Genomic DNA, 9,770 nt, shown 5'->3' with positions numbered 1-9,770 from the left:
GAACTCTCTCTTGAATGTGAAATAAGAATTCAAGAGTTATGGTTCATGTTATGAAAGATCTCATGATGACAAAGTACACTCATGAATACATTCTCCTCATCCTCATACTCACTTAATTAATCGAGTCTTGAAACAAGTTACTAGAAGTTGTAGAAGACTCCACAAAAGGACTCAAAGGGACTTTCTTAGAATGTTCGAAAGAATTCTCAAGACTTAAGTCTTAACTCTACCTTGAATTTGAATTATTAATTCAAGGTTATGATTCATGTTAAGAATGATTTCTAGGTGTTTAGAAGTAGCTTAGAGTAGTTAGGATCAAAAGGGAGTGAAGGTGCACTTTAAACGAACTCAAACGGAGCAACCGACGACAAACTTGATGGGGCAGGCGACCCTGGTGCACTGAGTGGCGCAGGGCGCCAGCCCCTAAACTTCAAAAGAGGGTTTGGGGCGCTCTGGCTGGCATGACGTGCCAAGCCCCAACATAGAAAATCCGACGAATTTATTTGCTTGTTTTCTCACCCTAATTCGCCTAGAATCGAACAATTTCTTCCCCCAATCACTTAGATTCAATTACTTAACATAAGTACACTCTAATGTACTCAATACAGCCCTCAAAACACTCACTTTAATGTCAAGAAATCATCAAAACTCCAAAAAAACAAGATTTAGAATGAACTTCAAGTACACCTATCAAGAACTCTAATCTTTCAACTTTAAGAATGAAATTGAGCTGAAAATAATATGATTGGCGTGTGGGTGAACAAACTCAATAATATGGAAGCTTACATACCTCTTAGGGATTAAACCCATGGCAAAAATCCGCAACAACACGCAAGAATCTCGACGAACGCTTGACCTTCTCCTCTTTTCTCTTCTTTTCTCTTTTTTTCTCTTCTTGAACTGTCAACTAAAGCCCTAGGTGTATATTAAGATTATAAAACTGAACCTAATAGGATTAGACCCCTAAAAAATCACTAAAAATGAATTAAATCTGATTGGGTAAGGAAAAGACCAAAATACCCCTTACTATTTTTGGGTAACTTTCCTTAACTGGACAACCTGCCTTCAAAAGGGCATATCTCACTCATTCGAATTTGAAACTTAGCAAACTCAGCGGTGTTGGAAAGATAATTAAAAGACCTTTCATTGGGTACCTTGTATCCCACCTAAATCATCTTGTACTGAATGTTATGGTCGTTTGAAGGCGACCCAAAACTTAAAGGAACTTAGGAATGACTTGAATGAACTCTCTTTAGTTCTTCTTGGAACTCAAGGTGATACATCTAGTGACCTTAACACTCAAGAAATTTTAATTTCCTCGGTAAAATCCTACTCACAATGAAGGATGGTTCAAGTCTTAGCTCAAAATTTTCCGGAGTGTTACCACTTCAGATTCTCCCATTTTGTTGAGTCCTTTTTTGCTGACTGAATTAGCATAGGCTAGATATCATTTCACTTTTTTTGCTGCCTTCAATGCTTTTGTAATTATGTTTCGTGTGAAAACTTTATGTGGTAACCTGTCCAGGCCCCTTATCCCTTTCATGGTGATACTCTTAAATATGGACGTAGTAGTTTGCCGATGTTTATAATTCTCCTCCCCTCAATTTCTAGGCTGTTAAACTCTGTGTATGAACAATTTCCTTTGTCGATAGCTTTGTTTGCCAAATGATCTGCCAGCTTGTTTCCTTTCCGTAGAATGTGCCGGATAATGTGTTGTTTATCTTGCAAACATATCTTAATTTCTGTCACCATTTCAGCAATTTTCCATGGGCTTTTCCACTTATCCTCTAATACTTTGCACATTATCATCGAGTCAGTTTGGATGATAATATGGTTATGTTGTGACTGCTTACAATGCTTACATGCCTCTAGTATAGTTTTAGCTTCTGCAACTATATTTGTATTATTCTCTATAATTCCTCCTTCTGCATATTTAATGTCTCCCTTATCATTTCTCAAACAAAATGCATAAGAATTGAGCCCCAGATCTCGCCTAGAAGCACCATCAGTATTATATTTTAACCAACCAAGCGGTGGAAATTCCCAAAGGACCTTCGTAACCCTCATTCTTGGACAGTAATTCTCAAATACTCTCAACATACCTGGCCAGTTAATGAGACACATCAGTCGTGGTTTCTTTAACTTTATCAGCATGCACATGTTACTATTAACATTGTGCCACAAATGTCTTTTTTCCTTAATGTTTCATCCGATTTCTCTTCCTCCACAATTCCCATGATATAAAACTTGGTAAAGCTTTATAAAATGGTCCCATATTGCTGCCAACATGTGTCCCACCCACAACATTATAACTTCTCTCAGTTGAAGTCCTTCCATATTTAGACCTGCAAAAGAACAAAAGTAGGACCAAGTCCTGTTAGCTAAATCAAATTTCAGGAACACATGAGCTAAGTGTCTCTTGTTGAGCTCCGTCACTACGTATGGTACTTCATATCAATAATGATCATTGATTCATGGTTCATGCTTATTAGTTATTATCACATGGACCCCTTTTTAATCAAAGTTAATTAAAAATCTTGTCATAGTTTTTTATATGCATTATTCTCATGAAAGAGGTAAGTTCAAGATTTTCAAAAAGTATTTCACGAAAGTAAATTTCTTACAAACTTCAAGTGCATTATTTCATGATAGAGTTTAAGAAAGCATATTTTCATAAAATTTATTTATACCTATTTTAGAAATTATGTTTCAAAGAAAGTTTAGTCATTTAAAAGGTTTATTATGAAAGTTACAACTTTTCATTGCAGATATATATGATTTTCAGAAGTGAATTGTCTTTTATTATGAAAACTCATAACATCAGTATGTTTCAGATAGTTGTGAGTATAGTCTCACTAGCAATACAATTTTTACAGATTTTGAACAAAGGCTCACAATATGATTTCAGATACAATTTTGATCTATTATGAGTAAATATAGATTATTTTTATATGATTATATATTAAGCACTGAGAGGACGTGGGTTTAGACAATTCAAGTCTCATAGGTTCGTGCTACCGTAGAATTTGAGTATACTGCTTTATCGGTCAACTCCTTTAGCTCAAGAGGCTCAATTGGTCGATCAACATTAGATAGATAGGTTCTATACCCCAGCAAGGTATAAGACAATCTTTCCTAACTGGGATGGTAATTTGATGCATCATGAGCTCACATGATGAATGTCAGTTATAAAAAACTCCCCACTTGAATATTATATTTGTATATGTTTATACTTCGAACAAATATGATTACGTATATAGTCATATATATGATGATTTTTTTATCTACAGTATTAGACATGCTTTCAGCTTACGTCGTAGAGACACTTTACATTATCAACTGATGAAAGTGTTTTAAAACAACTTTTGCATACTAGCTTATGTTTTTCATTCCTAAATCATATATTCAGATGTCATATTCCAATAATTCAGTTTCAAAATGTCCCAACTCTTCCGTTGAAAATCGTATTTCATACTATTTAGTTGACTTTATTTCAGTCTAACATCAGTGTTATTCATTTAGCTCAGTATGCATAGTTTTAGCTAGTTATTTCATTCCGTTATTTTACATACCATACATTTCATGTACTAACATCACTCGGTGTTGCATCATTTTATAATGCAGATTCAAAATATTGATCGGGATCGACAACAAACACATCATTAGGATCACCTTCATCCAGCTTGATGAGACATATTTGCTTCGGAGGGTTCCAATTTATATTGAGAATTAATAGTTTGTTTATGTCATTAGTAAAAATATTGTGGTCTTGTCCCAATGACCTATATTGAATATGTTAGAGGCTTTATAGCCGAGTCTATTGAGTTATATATAATTTTCTCCATTATTTCATAAACATATGCATATTATACGGATTTCATACTATTATTATTTTATAAAGGTATTAAGTTGTTTTCTAAGTTATTCATTACATGCTCATCTTTTTAAAACTTTTGCATTAATCAATATTCAGTCTTTTACTATGTCAAATCAAAGGTTCACTCGGATTAGCAATAATTTTGAGTGTCAGCAATGATATAGACTCAAATCGTGATAGATCATTTCAAAAAAGTGTATGAATGTGATTTATTCTGAATTGACAAAGTTGTGTAGATTAAAGGTTGAATATGTGTGTGATTAAACTTAATAGAAGTTATGAAAAAAAAAACAATACATAATTCTCTATTTATCAGGGCGGAGTTGCAGTGCACTGAAGATATAGTCAGACAAACACCTTTTCACTAAAAAATAATACTGCGTATATAAGTAAAAAGTTATATTATCCACCCATGACAAATACCAATTAATCAATACTATGAACCCAAAATGCCAAGATTGTTATAATCATGTCACTAGATATGTATCCCAAATTAAACTTTAACTGTCAAAAATCAAGACAAGAAAGTATGATTACTAGTGTAATTGCAACTAAGAAGAGTAAAGGAGACAATATAGGCATATGCCATAAAGATTAATAAAAAAGAAACAACTCCAAGCACTTATGAATGTTGTCACTAACCAAAAGCTTGTAAGATTGTAAGTAATAAAGAGAAAGATAATACTCATGATTTACCTCTTTAAACTTCACTGCATTCTTATGAGATCTCAATACTAACATGAGTAAATTATATATATATATATACACACACACACACTCCACATTGGTGTCATGATATCATCCACATGCAAGATATATACAAAAAAATTTTTGCCTTGAAACAGTTTTACATAGTTGAAAGTTTAATACTTGTAAATGAATTATTTTAGTATAAATCATAGGAACCACATATTATAAGTACTAAATAACATCCTATCCCTTCTAGTTTTCTGTTTACCAAAAATCCCTTAAAAATGATGTTTGCGGGATACATAGCGTTGTGCACGGGATACATTAGGTTTGATACATTCACATAGCGGGATACATAGCGTTGTGCACGGGAACATTAGGTTTGATACATTCACATAGCGGGATACATAGCGTTGTGCACGGGATACATTAGGTTTGATACATTCACATAGCGGGATACATAGCTTTTGCGCACGGGATACATGCGGGATACATAGTGTTGTGCAGGGATACATAGCATTTGATACATTCCACATAGCGGGATACATAGCTTTGCGCACGGGATACATGCGGGATACATAGGTAAATAAGGGATTTTTGAAATTTTTGAAATAAGTAGGGATAAATGGATATTAAGGTAAGTAAAGAAGTGTAGTTAAGTAATTTGTCCATTATTTTATCACCTTTTTAAATATGCAAACATTTCAACCTTTAAAAAGATAGGTAAACTTCTAATATAATGCAAATCTTGTTAAATTATTTGCTTGCAATTGTACCAAGGTTTTATTCAATTACTTGAAGGACTACTTATGATAGTAAAAAATAATTCAAATTCACTATGAGAAAGCTTTGTGATATCTACCCTTTACATGCTTTCCTGCCCCCTCATAATTTATCAACTTTTCCTTTTAGTTATTATCATATATCTCTTGTCATTGTTATCCTTTTTTTGATATGATACATGTCCCTTGTTTAAAGTTGCTAAATTAAAGTATTTATTCTTCATGATATACGCTAATGAATAATTTTAATCTACTTCCTTGCATTATCTCCCTCGTATGATTCCATTCAACATCTTATTTAAGTCGGCATCTTTGAAGTTGAAAGGGAAGCTAATATACGGTTCAAAATAATATACGAGCCAAGAGGAGGTTAATATGCAGCTGGTATACGCTGATATACAGGTGTAAAAAGGGATCATATACAGGTTGAAGAATGGGCCAAAAGCCCATAAATCCTGGCAGATCAGGAAAATTGCAAATGGGCCATTTTCCAGGCAGCAACGAACTTTGGTCCAAAGAGGCCCAAATTCAATTTCTCTTGGGAAAATTACACCAGGTGACAGCCCATAATATTTGTTTATCACTTTTCTGACCCAACTTTATAAAATTACCCAAAATGGCCCAATTTGGATAAAATTAGCAAAATCTAATGTTGAAACCGGTAGGCGAGGAACCGAAATCTACTGACAAAATTAGCAATATGTAATATGTGTTATATAGATGAATATACATGTGCATTTAGAGAATATTATTATAAAGGAACATATAACATAGAAGAAAGTAAAGAAATAAGAAAATTATATTTTACAAAATTACCGGAACCTTTTAATTCAAAAGTAATAAAAAGTTGGAATGAAGCAGAATTAACAGACACCTTAGGAGCTAGAATAAAATTCTTGCAACGATGGTTTATGGAACTATGTGAAAAACATAAAGAAGAAATAAAAATGGAAAAAGTGTCATGTTTAATGTAAATTAATACATTAGCCAAGGTTGATCGCTATTTCGTCACGGTTTAACCGTGGTGAATAACGTTATTAAAAAAAAACCTTTCTGTTGTTTATATTTATTTTTTTGCTTTTTTTTTTTTAAAAAAACAAAACTTTTGTTACTTTCCTAATTGTTTCACTTTTTTGTGGAAACATGAATATTTAAATCGTTTTATTATTTTTCATTAATTTTTTATCTATTAAGGTGAGAATGGATGATAGTCAAATAAATATTGATATATGGCATAATTGTTTATATAATTCGATACACGATTATACACATTTATACAATACAATATATTACATATAGATTACATATATAATTCTTTGTACCAATATATATATATATATATATATTCATTCATCCATGCTTATACAAATCTGTTACATATACTACTTAACTGTTAGTTATTAAAAACATAAAAAAGTTAGTTATTTAACCACTGTCAAATCGTAGCTAATAAAATAAAAGTATACTATGGCTAATAAAAAAGTAAAAATAAGGTTATTTAGCCAAGATTAAATCAGAGTTGGCTAAATAGTAATTAACCGTGACTAACTATATTTTATTTTATTATTTGTTGGCTATATTTTATCTAAGAAATTTACTCTTTTGTTTATTCAACATCTTACATTTTGTCACAACCACTGATAGACAATTCAGCCTGTGTGTCCGTCATGCATGCCATCTTCCTCCTTAGCTATAAATACCTTCCATTTTACAACTTGTTTCCCATCAACTAATTTTACTACTATATCAAAATCAGTCTTTCTGAATTCACAGCTACTCTTTCTTTACTATTTTCTCTTCTTTTGCTGACTGCCTCGGCTGAGTAATGTGATTCACAGGCCGGAGGCGCACTTTGTGCCTCGGGACTCTGTTGCAGCAAATTCGGCTGGTGTGGTGACACAAATGACTATTGTGGTCCTGGTGGAGGCCCCGATCCCGGTCCTTCAGGGGACCTCGATGTACGTCATCTCAAATTCCATGTTTGATCTAATGCTTAATAATCGCAATGATGATGCTTGTCAAGGAAACAATGATTTTTATAATTATCATGCGTTTATCAATGCTGCTTGGTCTTTTCCTGGCAATTGCCAGAGTTAGTGTCCTGGAGGCTCCGGTCCCGGCCCTTCAGGAGACCTCGACGGTGTCATCTCAAATTCCATATTTGATCAGATGCTTAATCATCGCAATAATAATGCCTGCCAAGGAAAGGGTAATTTCTATAGTTACAATGGTATTCATCAATACTGCAGGGTCTTTTCCTCGCTTTGGCACCACTGGTGATATCAATGCCTGTAAAAGGGAATTGCGGCTTTCTTTGCCCAAACATCTCATCAAATTACTGGTACGTCAATTTTAGTTTGATAGATTCAATTTTTAATTAGTATTTATTGAAATTTTTGTGATAGTAATTAATTGTGTACCTGTTGATATATAGGCGGATGACCTGCAACACCAGATTGATCATACGCATGGACGTACTGCTTCTTTAGAGAACAGTTTTTAGATCTCAATTGAAAAATTGAATCTATCAAATTTAAATTGACGTTGCAGTAGTTTCATGGGAGGTTTGGGCAAAGAAAGCACTTTTACGGGCAGTGACGTCGCCCGTGGTGCCGAAGCCAGGAAAAGACCAAGCAGCATTGATAAACGCATGATAATTATAAAAATCATTGTTTCCTTGACAAGTATCATTATTGCGATTATTAAGCATTAGATCAAACATGGAATTTGAGATGACGTACATCGAGGTCCTCTGAAGGACCGGGACCGGGGCCTCCACCAGGACCACAATAGTCATTTGTGTCACCACACCAGCCGAATTTGCTGCAACAGAGTCCCGAGGCACAAAGTGCGCCTCCGGCCTGTGAATCACATTGCTCTGCCGAGGCAGTCAGCAAAAGGAGAGACAATAGTAAAGAAAGAGTAGTGAATTCATAAAGCCTCATTTTGATGTAGTAGTAAAATTAATTAGTTGAAAATATTAACAAATGAAATAGTTTTACATCATAGAGTATGAGGTAAATGGTCTCCTCAAACTCTAAAGTGATGATAAAAAATGAAGTAAAATATTTATTTTTAACTTCGAATGATAACTTGAGTATTAAATATGTAATTCAATATCATATTTATTAATATTAACTTTAACTTTTCTATAGTTAAATTTTATTTTAAAATTAATTTACCGTATAATTATATTATTGTGCAACCAAACAATATGCATTATTATATTTACGTTATGATAATAAATAGATCGTCATAATTACTTTATTATGTAATTACTAATTTATGTAAGTAGTAGAATAATAATTACATTATTCAATTATCACATGACTTTCTTAGCAGATCCTAAATAAACTATAAGATCATCTTTTAAAATAAAATTCATATTATTGGTAATACGTATTTTAAGAAATTTATAAGTTTTCATGGTGTCCAATGCACAAATGGATTAATTATGAATCTGGCACATGAAATACGTTGCTAAGCAGTGTTTTAAAGAAAATTAATCAATAAATTAAGTTCGCTAGTAATTTAATTTTATTCATTAATATTGATCTGAAATTTTAACATGTGGAATTAAATGTTTAATATGAGAAAATTTGAAATAAATAAAGAAGTGCAATTGATCAAATAATTCAGGAATTATTATGTAGAATAGTTCAATCATATTTCAATTTTAAAATGGATCAAAACGGATGAATCCATTTGCATACACGTGATTTGCCCTTCTTTTTTTTTTTCCTTTCTATATAAATCGTTTAAAGTTGCCCATACATATATACTATATATATTGCAATAATGTATCAAACAGAAATGAATCATGATCTCTGTCTAACCCTAAAACTGTGAACTGGTTGATTTTCAAGATATGTGGTATCTAGTCAGAAAATGGAGCATTATTTTATGGCATAATATATAAATATATTTTTTAATTTGATTTTAATTGATATTTATGTCTTTTAATTTTGAATGTATATAAATAGATATTTAAATTTATATAAAATTGAATAAATAAACACATTTATCCTTCGAAAAAGAGCTTTATAGGGTGATACTACATTGCATTCATTATATATATAAGAATATTTAACGGCAGGTCACATGCATGTTGGTACTTTGAATATGATATGTTCATTTTATTTTTTTTATTTTAATTTTGTGGGGTTTCATAACTTTATTTTGTTCCTGTTCGATGTTAGGATGGAATTCAAAAATGTTATGCCTACTTTCTTCAGGTAGTTTATCATAATTTATAATCCGAATCAATTCTCACTCAAACAGCAATTAGAGCTGTCAAAATGGATTTGGCCCGCTAGGCCGGCCCAATCCAACCCTTGAATTAAATGGGGTTGGGCTCAATTTTTTCAGCCCATTTAGGAACGAGGCTTTTTAGCCCAGCCTCATTTGTCCCGCTGGCCTCG

At 32.6% G+C, this 9,770-nt stretch overlaps 1 pseudogene; it reads right to left on the bottom strand.

Moving 5' to 3' along the window:
* Window positions 1-7,867: 7,867 nt before the first annotated feature.
* On the bottom strand, window positions 7,868-8,329 carry LOC102598053 (basic 30 kDa endochitinase-like; annotated as a pseudogene).
* Between the last annotated feature and the right edge of the window lie 1,441 nt (window positions 8,330-9,770).

The sequence above is a fragment of the Solanum tuberosum genome, unplaced genomic scaffold (genome assembly GCF_000226075.1).
Source record: "Solanum tuberosum cultivar DM 1-3 516 R44 unplaced genomic scaffold, SolTub_3.0 scf00664, whole genome shotgun sequence".
Classification (NCBI taxonomy): domain Eukaryota; kingdom Viridiplantae; phylum Streptophyta; class Magnoliopsida; order Solanales; family Solanaceae; genus Solanum; species Solanum tuberosum.
This window is presented reverse-complemented; position numbering and strand designations above follow the sequence as displayed.